Genomic DNA, 15153 nt, shown 5'->3' on the forward strand with positions numbered 1-15153 from the left:
CCTACATATTCTACGAAGATCTTTATCGGTCAGACCGCATAACAACATACGTTGTTCCCTTTGTCATCGGTATGTTACTTGCCCGAGATTCGATCGTCGGTATCTTAATACCTAGTTCAATCTCGTTACCGGCAAGTCTCTTTACTCGTTCCGTAATACATCATCTCACAACTAACTCATTAGTTGCAATGCTTGCAAGGCTTATGTGATGTGTATTACCGAGAGGGCCCAGAGATACCTCTCCGACAATCGGAGTGACAAATCCTAATCTCGAAATATGCCAACCCAACATGTACCTTTGGAGATACCTGTAGAGCACCTTTATAATCACCCAGTTACGTTGTGACGTTTGGTAGCACATAAAGTGTTCCTCCGGTAAACGGGATTTGCATAATCTCATAGTCATAGGAACATGTATAAGTCATGAAGAAAGCAATAGCAACATACTAAATGATCGGGTGCTAAGCTAATGGAATGGGTCATGTCAATCAGATCATTCACCTAATGATGTGATCTCGTTAATCAAATAACAACTCTTTGTCCATGGTTAGGAAACATAACCATCTTTGATTAACGAGCTAGTCTAGTAGAGGCATACTAGTGACACTCTGTTTGTCTATGTATTCACACATGTATTATGTTTCCGGTTAATACAATTCTAGCATGAATAATAAACATTTATCATGATATAAGGAAATAAATAATAACTTTATTATTGCCTCTAGGGCATATTTCCTTCACTCTGTTGTACCCACGGATGTTAAGTGTGGCATAGAATTGGAGCATCAACTCTTCATTCCAGTGCTCTTGGTCGGTGACAAACGGCAGCAATCCAACCTCTTTGAAGCAATCCAGAGCTTCTTCCAGACAAGGCAAACCAGCTATTGCTTCAATGTCAAGACGCTTATGTGGGAAGATGCGACCTTTATTGTATAGAATGCAGGAGTAATAGCTTCGCTGAGGATAGCTCCAGAACCGATCAGAAGATATTCTGTCCCTTGAGTAGGGGTTCCTGGAGCTATTGAAGAAAGTGTTGTCTGCTTTGAAGCCATTGACATTGAAGGATCCAGGTGCTGATGCAAGACCTAGAAACCTGGGCAATCTGGGGATTGGCTTCTGTACCTGAGGCCTGTGCTCAACATGGTAGTCAAACTGAGGACCAGCAGCAGGCGCAGGAACAGAAGCAGTAGCATCATTGGCTTCACTGACTTCTGGTGCTTGGGTTGGTGAAGGCTCCACATTGGCTTCAGCCATGACAGCGTCAGTGGCGTCGGTGGCAGCCTCAAAATTCTCAACCTCCACTTGATGAGCTGGAGGGTCGGTCACAGTCATGTTCTCCTCGAGAACAGCTTCTTGCTGAGACAGGGGTGTAGCAGCGCTTGGGGTTTCTTCTTCATCGGGTGATGCAACCGGAATGTCTTCAGCAACTTTAGCTTCAGACTCAGAGACTGGAGGCCTTGGTCCTTTGCGAAGCCTGCGTAACGCTGGCAACGCCTGTGGAGTTGGAGTTGGCTGGGCCTCAAAGTCTTCTTCCTCTTGTGCTTGTGGGTGATCAGCCCATGATGCATCCTGAGCAATTGGCGTCAGAGGACGACCAATGCTGATGAGCTCGCAGTGCATTAGCACAGGCGATGATACATGTTGGTGCTCGAGCTGAGGAAGAACTGCATCATCTTCAACATGGTCATGGTGACCAATGTCTTCAGCAGCGATGGGATCAGCTGCTGGAAAGTCTTCAGCTTCATGAGCCTCTATGAAAGCAGGCTCATGGACAGCCAGTTGGCGCTCTTGAGGTTTAGCGTCAGGGCGAACCATTGAGATGTGTTCAACAATCAAGGGCTCTGTGGGAGCAGCCCATTCTTTCTTGGTCTTCCGCTTCTTCTTGGAGGGAGCAGTAGCAGAGGCTTCAGGATGTTTCCTCTTTCTGGCTTCAGCCTCAGCAGTCCTCGTCTTCTTCAGTTCTGAAGCGGTTGACCTGGCCTTTGGCTTCGAGCCAGTCATGCTAGTTGGGAAGACAATGGGATCTGCTTCCTGCCTTGGTGCGTCGGGTTCGGCCATAGCGGGCTTCTTCTTCTTCTTTGCAGCCATCCTGGGGTCAATGCCAGGACGCCCAAGGGCCTTGCGCTTCTCAGCCTCATTGTAGGCTTGCACACACTTGTCAGCCAGGCTCTTCATGCGCTCACGAGAACCTTGAGCTTCTTCACGCTTCTTGAGAAAGGCTTCTTTAAGCTCGTGCAGCATGAGCTTGAAGTTCTTGACCTCTTGTACGCTGAGCTTGGCCATATGCTTCTTGAACTGAGCTTTCTCAAAGTCAATCTTCTGCTTCAGTTCGACGATGCGCTGAGCTAGAGCTAGCTCTGAAGCAATGGCACCGTGGAAGGCGACACTAAGACCAATGGGAAGTTGCAGGTCTTCGAAGCTGAGGTTGGGCGTTTCGAACCACTCATCAATGAAGTCGTGGATGATTGCCACATCAAAGAGAGGCAAATTGTTGAAGATTTCTGCTTCTTCTTTGCTCTTGATCAGTTGCTCAAGAGCGTCATCTGCAAGATCTTCATCACTGGACAGATCAATGGCATCGTTGCGCAGAATAGCAGCAGTTGTTAGTTCTTGGCCGGTGTGTGGCAGAGGCATCTTGACCTTCTGGGCTTGGAGATGCGTGACAAATCTTCAGACTGCACACTGTCTTCAGGAGGTGCAGTGGCCAGTGGCTTCGCCCGAGAGATTTTTGGTGCAGAGGCAGGCTTTGAAGCTTTTGGCTGCTTCAGTTTCTTTGGCTTCGGCGCTGCAGGCGCTTCATCTGATTCAGCGTCATCTGCAGGCTCATTCACGGCAGTCCCTTAAACCACAATATGGGTGATGAGACCTTCAAGGTTGTAGAAAGGACCGATGACATTGGCTTCTGCATCGCGTGTGCCGTCAGCCCGGGGAGCAGAAGGACCAGGGTTGAAGTCTAGTCCCAATGACTTCTTGTTTTCCTTGGCCGATGCCTTTGCGTGCTGGAAGTTGCGCTTGAAGAGATTATCGTCACGACACCATAACAATGATGATGGGTTGGCATCTTCAGGCTGAGGTCCACGGACCATGCAGGGATAGAAACCCTGAGCAATAGCTTCAGCTCTGTTCTTGGGTGGAAGGCCTCGGAAGAGAATATCACCCCAAGGACTTTTGATAGCACTCTTCTCAACATATTCCTTGGTCACGAATCTGTATTTCTACCACTGTTCTGCCCAATATCTTCGAATCCACTGGATTCGGGTCTTGCGCTGATTATAATCCTCTTCAGGATCTGTCTTGTAAAGTTCTGAGAGGTCATCAGGCAAATCTCTTGATGTTCCCCCACGACGATGTCTGCCTCCCTTCCTTGCAGATTTCTCTGAAGCCATGAACTTTAAACTGAAAGGCTTCAATACGTTCAAAGGCTTCAAAGGCTTTCGCTTGCTGGACAAACAAGAACTGGCTTCGGGAGAATTTATATGATGCTGTAAGAATTATGCAAATGAATGCAGACTATGAGAACCAAGGGATTCTCCCACAGACATGTACCTGTGACAGCATTAAGGTGCGAGGAAAGGGGAAGAGGTCATATGCATTCTCAAAAGATTTTGAAGATAAATCAGTTTAGAAGACATTGACCTCATCGTGCGAAGACATTCACTCATAGATAAGGAGTTGGTTCCAGATTTGTACGAATCCATGGATCAGTACAAGTGAGGAATCTAACTACTTTGTGAAGCAGAAGTGAATATACTAGGCATATTATGAGATGCAGTATGAAAAAGATCCAACTTGTGTGAATAGAAACTGCTTGTGGTAGAAAGTGACGAAGCTATAGGATCAAAGGGGCCGTAAAAAGGAAGTTTTATTTACCACACGAAGAACTGCTAGACGGAGTGGAAGAGGAGGCCGAGCAGTTCGATCATCCGTGCCCTAACTTGGCGACGGAGGACAAGACGATGTCCGCGGTCGGCGTGAAGACGGCGTCGAAGAGGTTGCGGCAGCGAAGCGCTTCGTCGCCAGCATCGTCGAGAGCTAGCAGTGGCGCTAGGGTTCGTGCGAGAGTGGAAGAAGAGATAATGACTGTGGTGAGGCGTGTATTTATAGGGACAGGGGCGGCTCAGTGTTATTACACAGGTGCCCCTGGCGATTCACATCTGAGGAACGCGTGGCCATCATGCAACATATCGGGGGTTGTTCCATGTCCCACGCATGCCTGGATTGTCGGGTGGTCGTTCCCACTTCTCCGGGTTTCAGGTGAAGGAATGAGCATTGAAAACGAACTTAATGTTTGTCTCTGTATCTTCTGCTGACAAGGACGCAGAGAAGATATTTGACAGTTTCAAAAGAATGCATATGATTTGGAGAGATAGAGTTTGAGATAGAAAGCATAGAGAGGCTACGGTCCGATCACATTCACTTAGTTCAAAAGATTCAACAAGAAGACATAGCTATAAGTGAATGCTGTAGAGGACAGAACACTAGTATATATATATAATCAACATAGCGAAGATAATCATGAAGACATGTTGAGATTGAAGCCAAACCAAATGTGAAGACATAGCAAATGTAACACCATGAGTGAAACACTTCAAACAAAACCTTTGGTGGTGGCGTTACCCACCGTATAGGAAGTATTAGACCCATACACGGCGCACAATTATCGTGGCGCTCCGAAGTCAAATTCCACATTAATGTATTCACACTTAGAATGTATGTCTTCATTGATTGAAGATATACTTTACTTCGTGTGTTGCACATCTAAGTCATCAATATGCATAAGTGTTAGGATGTGTGCCTGATCACAGGACATTTGAGGATTCCAAGATATTTAGCTCACACCATAACTTGCAAAATCTCTTATCATCCAAGGGCTTGGTGAAGATATCTGCCAATTGTTCTTCAGTGTTGACGTGTATGATATCAATATCTTCCTTCACAACATGATCTCTGAGAAAGTGATGACGAATTTCAATGTGCTTTGTCTTCGAGTGCTGAACTGGGTTGTTGGCAATCTTGATGGCACTTTCGTTGTCGCAGTAGAGTGGCACTTGCTTCAGATAAATGCCATAGTCCTTGAGTGTTTGCTTCATCCACAGAAGCTGAGCGCAGCAAGATCCAGCAGCGATGTATTCAGATTCAGCAGTGGAGAGAGATACACAGTTCTGCTTCTTTGAAGACCAACATACAAGTGATCGTCCCAGAAAATGACATGTGCCTGATGTAGACTTGCAATCCACTTTGTCACCAGCATAATCAGCATCCGGGAATCCAACCAGAACAAACTCTGAGCCCTTTGGATACCATAATCCTAGAGTTGGGGTGTGAGCCAAATATCGAAGAATTCGCTTCACAGCTAAGTGATGCGACTCCTTTGGTGCCGCTTGGAATCGAGCACACATGCAAACACTAAGCATAATATCTGGCCTAGATGCACATAGATAAAGTAAAGAACCAATCATGGAGCGGTATACCTTTTGATCAAACTCTTTACCATTATCGTCGGAACCCAGATGATGTTTGGCTCGCATTGGCGTCGTGAAGCCTTTGCAGTCTTGCATACCGAACTTCTTCAGGCAATCTTTGAGAAACTTCTCTTGAGATATGAAGATGTCGTTGCGTTGTTGTCGTATTTGAAGACCGAGGAAGAACTTCAGCTCTCCCATCATGGACATCTGATATTGCTCTTGCATCATATATCCAAACTCTTCACTGTACTTCTGATTGGTGCAGCCGAAGATAATGTCATCCACATATATTTGGCATACAAACAGTTCACCATCATATGTCTTCGTGAAGAGAGTGGGGTCGAGTGAACCAGGTATGAAGCCTTTGCTCTTCGGGAAGTATTTGAGTGTGTCATACCAAGCCAGAGGGGCTTGTTTGAGGCCATACAGTGCCTTGTTGAGCTTGTATACCATGTCAGGATGTTTTGGATCTTCAAAGCCAGGCGGTTGTGCAACATACACTTCTTCTTCAATCTTGCCATTGAGAAAAGCGCTCTTCACATCCATTTGATATAGAAGTATGTTATGATGATTTGCATAGGCCAGCAGTATGTGTATGGCTTCAAGTCGAGCCACAGGAGCAAATGTTTCATCGAAGTCAATTCCTTCCACTTGAGTATATCCTTGAGCAACGAGACGAGCCTTGTTTCTGACAACTTGACCATGCTCATCTTGCTTGTTGCGGTATATCCATTTGGTGCCTATTATATTGTGCTTCCGAGGATCATGACGCTTAACCAGTTCCCATACATTATTCAGCTCAAACTGTTGAAGCTCTTCTTGCATAGCTTGAATCCATTCAGGTTCCATGAAGGCTTCTTCAACTTTCTTGGGTTCTGTTATTGAGACAAATGCGAAGTGCCCACAGAAATTTGCTAGTTGTGTTGCCCTTGAACGAGTGAGCGGACCGGGTGCATTGATGTTATCAATTATTCTCTCAATCTGCACTTCATTGGCAACACGAGGATGTACAGGGCGAAGATTTTGCTCTTGCTGATCATTGTCATTGTTAGTGGGATTGTCTTCAGGCTGAGCATTGTCTTCAGGTTGATCAGGTGCGGAGATGATAAGTTCCTCTTCAGGTTGAGCTTCAGAGGGTATGATTTCTCCAGTTCCCATTAGTTTGATTGATTTGCTGGATGGAACTTCATCTAGCACATTTGGCAGGTGCTCTCTTTGTGAACCGTTAGTCTCATCGAACCGCACATCTACTGTTTCAACCACTTTATAATGAAAGAGATTGAAGACTCTATAGGAGTGCGAATCCTTTCCATATCCAAGCATAAAACCCTCATGTGCTTTTGGTGCAAATTTTGAAGTGTGATGTGGATCCTTGATCCAACACCTGGCGCCAAATACTCTGAAGTAACTAACATTTGGCTTCTTGCCAGTAAGGAGCTCATAAGATGTCTTGTTCAGAAGCTTGTGAAGATAAACACGATTGATTGTATGGCATGCAGTGTCAATGGCTTCAGGCCAGAATTTTCTTGGAGTCTTGTATTCATCAAGCATCGTTCGGGCCATCTCAATGAGTGTTCTGTTCTTGCGTTCGACGACACCATTCTGCTGTGGCGTGTACGGAGCTGAGAATTCATGTGTGATGCCCAAAGTATCAAGATATGTATCAAGGCCAGTGTTCTTGAATTCAGTACCATTGTCACTTCTAATGTGCTTTATCTTGGTGCCATAGTTGTTCATTGCTCGATTGGTGAAGCGTCTGAAGACATCCTGCACCTCAGTCTTGTAGAGGATTATGTGGACCCAAGTATATCTAGAATAATCATCAACAATGACAAAGCCATAAAGACAAGCAGTAGTAGTAAGAGTTGAGTAATGAGTGGGACCGAAGAGATCCATGTGAAGCAGTTCAAAGGGTCGAGTTGTTGTCATGATTGTCTTCGAGGGATGTTTGGCCCTCGTCATCTTTCCTGCTTCAAAGGCACCGCATAAGTGATCTTTCTTGAACTTGACGCCCTCGATGCCTATGACATGCTTCTTCTTTGCAAGGGTGTGGAGGTTCCTCATGCCAGCATGCCCTAGCCTCCGATGCCAGAGCCAGCATTCTAAAGCTTTTGCTAGAAGACATACAGCAAGCTGTGGTCCTGCTGAGAAATCTACCACGTACAAATCATCCTTCCTATACCCTTCAAACACTAGAGACTTGTCAGATTCCATTAGAACGAGGCAACGATATTTTCCAAACATTACGATCATATTTAAATCGCAAAGCATTGAGACAGACATTAAGTTGAAGCCAAGGGATTCAAGAAGCATGACTTTATCCATGTGTTGATCCTTTGAGATTGCAACTCTACCTAAACCCAATACCTTACCTTTACCAGTGTCAGCAAATGTGATGTGACTCTTGTCGGATGGACGTAAGGTTGAGTCCATAAGAAGGCTTCTTTTGCCAGTCATGTGATTGGTACACCCACTATCAATATTCCATTCTGAAGATGCTGGTGTCGTACCCTACAGTGCAGTTAGGGGGATAGGCTTCACGAAGAGAATTGTGAAGCAAAAACATTTGACGAACCAGTGGGTTATGAAAGCTTAGATCCAAATTAGGACTAATAGGGAGAGTAGCAAGCGATTCAGGAACGAAGTACATAGTAAGACCATTCGGGCATTTGATCTTGCGCCCTACAAGATGTTTAAGGTCCCCAGCAATAGCGTCAGATGATTTTGGTTTTCTGCTGGAGACCTTTCCCTGCAAAAGAGAGTTTAAGCTTTCTTAGCCACCCACATCTTCAAGGGTGGCTTAGAAGAAATAAGTCTAAGTGCAGCGTCTGAGAACTTTGGCTTTGGAGTCCTAGCAAAAAGTCTTGCAGGCGGACAATAGTACTCATAAGAATAAGCAGAATAGTTCTTGGTCTTATGAACATGGCGGTTCGATGAACCGCGCTCATATTCATAGGCCTGAGTATGGTTTCCCTGCAAAACATTTGCGTTTGTGCGACTCAGGTGAGTCCTCTGTCTGTATGAAGCCTTTGGACCGTATGAAGCCTGTGGTCTGGGGTTTGTCTTCTTCACTTGTGGTGTCATGATGACATTCACAGGAAGATTCTCCAAACACTTTTTCGGCACCTAGATCTTCTTCGTAGGTGGCCCATTCCTGCAGTTAGTACCAATATACCTGGCAAACACTTCACCATTCTGATTCTTAAATAGTTTATAGTTTGCATCAAAGGATTCATCAATGACAATGGGGTTGGCACACGTGAAGCCAGATAGAGTGGATGGTTCTGCTGAAAGTTCCTTTGCGCAACCCATGTGGTTTTGGGGTACTGCTCAGGTTTCCGGTAAGAGCCATCAGCATTCATTTTCCTTACGAACCCAACACCCTCTTTCCTCGGGTTTCGGTTCAGGATCTGCTTTTTGAGGACATCACATAGTGTCTGATGCCCTTTAAGACTTTTGTACATCCCTGTTTCAAGCAATGTCTTCAACCAAGCATTTTGATCAGCAATAGCAGTGGTATCCTCAGCAGAGGGGTTAGTTCCCACATCAACAGTTGAAGATATTGCAACAGTAGCAGCAGTAGAACATTCAGCAACAGAAGTAGCATTATCACGCTCAATGCATTTAAGACATGGTGGTTCAAATCCTTCCTGAGCGGAACTGATCTGTTCGGCGCGAAGTGACTCGTTTTCCTTTTGAAGATCTTCATGAGCCGCTCTCAATTTCTCAAGATCTTGCTTTCTTTGAAGATAATCATAGGAAAGCTTTTCATGAGTTGTTGAGAGCATTTCATGACGACTTTCAAGTTCCTCATACTTAACGTGAAGATTTTTTATGTCTTCAATTAAGGACTCATATCGAGTCATTTCAGCATCTAACAGATCATCGCTTTTGTCTAACAGTTTTTGAATATGTTCCATAGCTTTCTGTTGCTCAGTTGCAATTTTAGCAAGTGTTTTGTAGCTGGGTTTTGAACCACAATCAGAGTCATCTTCACTAGATGTTTGATAGTGAGTAGTGCGTGTGTTTACCTTGGGACCGCGTGCCATGAAGCAGTAGGTAGGAGCGGAGTAGTCCTTGTCATTTGCATCGGTGTCGGTGATGAAGTCATTGTCTTCAGTGTTGAAGATGGACTTGGCAACGTATGCTGTAGCCAGACTTGCAACGCCAGAATCGGACTCCTCCTCAGACTCCACCTCCGCCTCCTCAGAAGCGGACTCCTCCTCTGAATCCATTTCCTTGCCAACAAACGCACGTGCCTTGCCAGATGAGCTCTTCTTGTGTGATGAAGACTTTGAGGAAGACTTGGAAGAAGACTTTGAGTATTTCTTCTTCTTCTTGTCGTTAGAGTCATATTCCTTGCTCTTCTTCTTCTTTTTGTTCTCATTGTCCCACTGCGGACACTCAGAGATGAAGTGGCCAGGTTTCTTGCACTTGTGACATGTTTTCTTCTTGTAGTCATGAGCAGAAGCTTCATCATTCCTTGAGCTTGATCGTGAAGACTTTCTGAAACCTCTCTTCTTGGTGAATTTTTGGAACTTCTTCACAAGCATAGCAAGTTCCTTTCCAATGTCTTCAGGATCATCAGAACTGCTGTCAGATTCTTCTTCAGATGAGGAGACAACTTTTGCCTTCAAGGCACGAGTTCGCCCATAGTTTGGACCGTAGATATCTCTTTTCTCAGAAAATTGAAACTCATGTGTGTTGAGCCTCTCAAGTATGTTAGACGGATCGAGTGTCTTGAAATCAGGACATTCTTGAATCATCAGGGCTAGGGTGTCAAATGAACTGTCAAGTGATCTCAGTAGTGTCTTGACGACTTCATGCTTGATGATCTCAGTAGCGCCGAGGGCCTGAAGCTCATTTGTGATGTCAGTGAGTCAATCAAACGTGAGCTGGACATTCTCATTGTCATTTCGCTTGAAGCGGTTGAAGAGGTTGCGAAGGACACTGATTCTCTGATCTCTCTGGGTTGAGACGCCTTCGTTGACCTTGGAGAGCCAGTCCCAGACTAGCTTAGACGTTTCCAACGCACTCACGCGGCCATACTGTCCTTTGGTCAGATGACCACAGATGATATTCTTGGTAGTAGAGTCCAGTTGAACGAACTTCTTGACGTCAGCAGCAGTGACACCTTCTCCAGCCTTGGGAACGCCGTTCTTGACGACATACCATAGGTCGACGTCAATGGCTTCAAGATGCATGCACATCTTATTCTTCCAGTGGGGATATTAAGTTCCATCAAAGACGAGGCACGCAACAGAAACTTTAATTATCCCTGCAGTCAACATAGTTAAAACTCTAGGTGGTTAAACCGAATCACACAGAACAAGGGAGTACCTTGCTCTGATACCAATTGAAAGTGTGTTATATCGACTAGAGGGGGGGTGAATAGGCGATTTTTATGAAAGTCTTCAAAACGTGGAAGTTTCAAAGACAAACGATACAAATAAACCTATTACCATGCAGCGGAAGGTAGACTACACTAGGCAAACCATAGTCAAGTATTCAACAAAGTGAAGGCACAATGACTAATAGTAGCAATGTAGTGCGGATCAGGTAGGAAGATATTATGAAGCCAAACAGAACACGCAGTCACTCAGTGAAGATAAAAGATAGTGCAATCATACAATGACTTCACAAGGACCAACAGTAAGTAAAGGGAAGGGAAGGATGAAATCAGTGACTCGTTGAAGACAATAATTTGTTGGACCAGTTCCAGTTGCTGTGACAACTGTACGTCTGGTTAGGGCGGCTAGGTATTTAAACCTGAGGACACACAGTCCCGGACACCCAGTCCTAAACACGCAGCTCAGGACACCCAGTCCTCACCGTATTCCCCTTGAGCTAAGGTCACACAAACCTCGCCCAATCACTCTGGTAACTCTTCAAGGTAGACTCCCAAACCTTCACAGACTTCGTTCACCGGCAATCCACAATGTCTCTTGGATGCTCAGAACGCGACGCCTAACCGGCTGGAGGATTCACAGTCCTAAAGTGTAATAAGTCTTCAGATCACACAAACAAGAAGACTTAAGTGATGCCTAACACTCTTTGGCTCTGGGTGGTTAGGGCTTTATCCTCGCAAGGAATTCTCTCTCAAAGGCTTCGAGGTGGGTTGCTCTCAAACGACAAAAGCCGTACTCTAACTCAGAGCAGCCAACCGTTTATGGTTGTAGGGGGTGGGCTATTTATAGCCACTAGGCAACCCGACCTGATTTGTCCGAAATGACCCTGGGTCACTAAGGAACTGACACGTGTTCCAATTGTTAGATTTCAAACTCACACGGCAACTTTACTTGGGCTACAAGCAAAGCTGACTTATCCGACTCTGGACAAGATTCGCTCTCATAGTCTTCACTCGAAGACATAGGTTTTGGTTAAGCATCACTTCAGTCATTCTGACTGGTTCTCTTGGACCCCACTTAACAGTTCGGTGGTTCCTATGACTCAACAGAGAAGAAAAAAGAACTACGAAAGATCTAAGTCTTCGAGCTCCATAGGCTTCATGCGATGTCTTCTCTTGTCATAGTCTTCAATGAGAATATCTTCATAAACCACCTTTGACATCAATGTCTTCATACATTTTTAGGGGTCATCTCTGGTAGGAAAACCGAATCAATGAGGGACTTCTACCTGTGTTATCCTGCAATTCTCACAAACACATTAGTCCCTCAACTAGGTTTGTCATCAATACTCCAGAACCAACTAGGGGTGGCACTAGATGCACTTACAAAATCCTTCCTGAGCGGGACTGATTTGTTGAGCGCGAAGTGACTCGTTTTCCTTTTGAAGATCTTCATGAATTGCTCTCAATTTCTCAAGTTCTTGCTTCCTTTGAAGATAATCATAGGAAAGCTTTTCATGAGTTGTTGAGAGCGTTTCATGACGACTTTCAAGTTCCTCATACTTAACATGAGGATTTTTTATGTCTTCAATTAAGGACTGAGGTCGAGTCATTTCCGCGTCCAACAGGTCATCGCTTTTGTCTAACAGTTTTTGAATATGTTCCATAGCTTTCTGTTATTCAGTTGCAATTTTAGCAAGTGTTTTGTAGCTGGGTTTGGAATCACAATCAGGGTCATCTTCACTGGATGTTTGATAGTGAGCATTGCGTGAGTTTACCTTGGCACCACATGCCATGAAGCAATAGGTGGGAGCGGAGTCGTCCTTGTCATCAGCGTGGGTGATGGAACCATTGTCTTCAGTGTTGAAGATGGACTTGGCAACGTAGGTTGTAGCCAGACTTGCGACGCCAGAGTCGGACTCCTCCTCAGACTCCACCTCCGCCTCCTCAGAAGCAGACTCCTCCTTTGAATCCATTTCCTTGACAAACAAACGCACGAGCCTTGCCAGATGAGCTCTTCTTGTGTGATGAAGACTTTGAGGAAGACTTGGAAGAAGACTTTGAGTATTTCTTCTTCTTCTTGTCATCAGAATCATACTCCTTGCTCTTCTTCTTCTTCTTCTCATTGTCCCACTGCGGACACTCAGAGATGTAGTGACCAGGTTTCTTGCACTTGTGGCATGTTCTCTTCTTGTAGTCATGGGCAGAGGCTTCATCATTCCCTGAGTTGGATCGTGAAGACTTTCTGAAGCCTTTCTTCTTGGTGAATTTCTGGAACTTCTTCACAAGCATAGCAAGCTCCCTTCCAATGTCTTCAGGATCATCAGAACTGCAGTCAGATTCTTCTTTAGATGAGGAAACGGCTTTTGCCTTCAAGGCGCGAGTTCGGCCATAGTTGGGACCGTAGATACCTCTTTTCTCAGAAAGCTGAAACTCATGTGTGTTGAGCCTTTCAAGTATGTCATACGGATCGAGTGTCTTGAAGTCAGGGCGTTCTTGAATCATCAGGGCTAGGGTGTCAAATGAGCTGTCTAGTGATCTCAGGAGCGTCTTGACGATTTCATGCTTGGTAATCTCAGTAGCGCCAAGAGCTTGAAGCTCATTTGTGATGTCAGTGAGGCGATCAAACGTGAGCTGAACATTCTCATTGTCATTTCTCTTGAAGCGGTTGAAGAGGTTGCGAAGGACACTGATCCTTTGATCTCTCTGGGTTGAGACGCCTTCGTTGACCTTGGAGAGCCAGTCCCATACTAGCTTCAATGTTTCCAGAGCACTCACACGGCCATATTGTCCTTTGGGCAGATGACCATAGATGATGTTCTTGGCAGTAGAATCCAGTTGAACGAACTTCTTGACATCAGCAGGGGTGACACCTTCACCAGTCTTGGGAACGCCATTCTTGACGACATGCCAGAGGTCGACATCAATGGCTTCAAGATGCATGCGCATCTTATTCTTCCAGTAGGGATATTCAGTTCCATCGAAGACGGGGCACGCAGCGGAGACTTTGATTATCCCTGCAGTCGACATAGCTAAAACTCCAGGTGGTTAAACCAACACAGAACAAGGGAGTACCTTGCTCTGATACCAATTGAAAGTGCTAGTTATCGACTAGAGGGGGGTGAATAGTCGATTTTTATGAAAGTCTTCAAAACATGAAAGTTTCGAAGACAAACGATAGAAATGAACCTATTATCATGCAGCGGAAGGTAGACTACACTAGGCAAGCCATAGTCAAGTATTCCATTAAGTGAAAGCACAAAGACTAGTAGCAGCTAGGCAGTATGCATCAGGATGGAAGATAGTATGAAGCCAATCAGAACAAACAGTCACACAGTGAAGATAAACAGATGATGCAAACAGACAATGACTTCACAAGTACCAACTGTAAATAAAGGGAAGGGATGGATAGAACCAGTTGCTTGTTGAAGACAATGATTTGTTGGACCAGTTCCAGTTGCTGTGACAACTTTACGTCTGGTTAGGGAGGCTGAGATTTAACTCAGAAGACCTTGTCTTCACCTTATTCCCCTTGAGCTAAAAACACCTAGTCCTCGCCCAATCACTCAGGTAAGTCTTCAAGGTAGACTTCCAAACCTTCACAGACTTCGTTCACCGGCGATCCACAATGACTCTTGAATGCTCAGAACACGACGCCTAACCAACTGGAGGATTCACAGTCCTCAAGTGTAACAAGTCTTCAGATCACACAGACATGAAGACTTCAGTGATGCCTAACACTCTTTGGCTCTGAGTGTTTAGGGCTTTGTTCTCGCAAGGATTTCTCTCTCTCAAAGGCTTCGAGGTGGATTGCTCTCAAACAACAAAAGCCGTGCACTAACTCTGAGCAGCCAACCAATTTATGGTGTAGGGGTGGGCTATTTATAGCCACTAGGCAACCCGACCTGATTTGTCCGAAATGACCCTCGGTCACTAAGGAACTGACACGTGTTCCAACGGTCAGATTTCAAACACACGCGACAACTTTACTTGGGCTACAAGTAAAGCTGACTTATCTAACTCTGGATAAGTTTTGCTCTCATTGTCTTCGCTCGAAGACATAGGATTGTGGTTAAGCATCACTTCAGTCACTCTGACTTTGTTCACTGGGACCCCACTTAACAGTACGGTGGTTCCTATGACTCAACAAGAAGAAAAGGAAACAACGAAACAACTAAGTCTTCGCGCTCCATAGTCTTCACGCGATGTCTTCTCTTGTCATAGTCTTCAATATGAATATCTTCACATACCATCTTTGTCTTCAATGTCTTCATACATTTTTAGGGGTAATCTCCGGTAGGTAAACCGAATCAATGAGGGACTACTACCTGTGTTGTCCTG

Source organism: Triticum urartu, chromosome 4 (assembly GCF_003073215.2).
Source record: "Triticum urartu cultivar G1812 chromosome 4, Tu2.1, whole genome shotgun sequence".
In the NCBI taxonomy this organism is placed as follows: domain Eukaryota; kingdom Viridiplantae; phylum Streptophyta; class Magnoliopsida; order Poales; family Poaceae; genus Triticum; species Triticum urartu.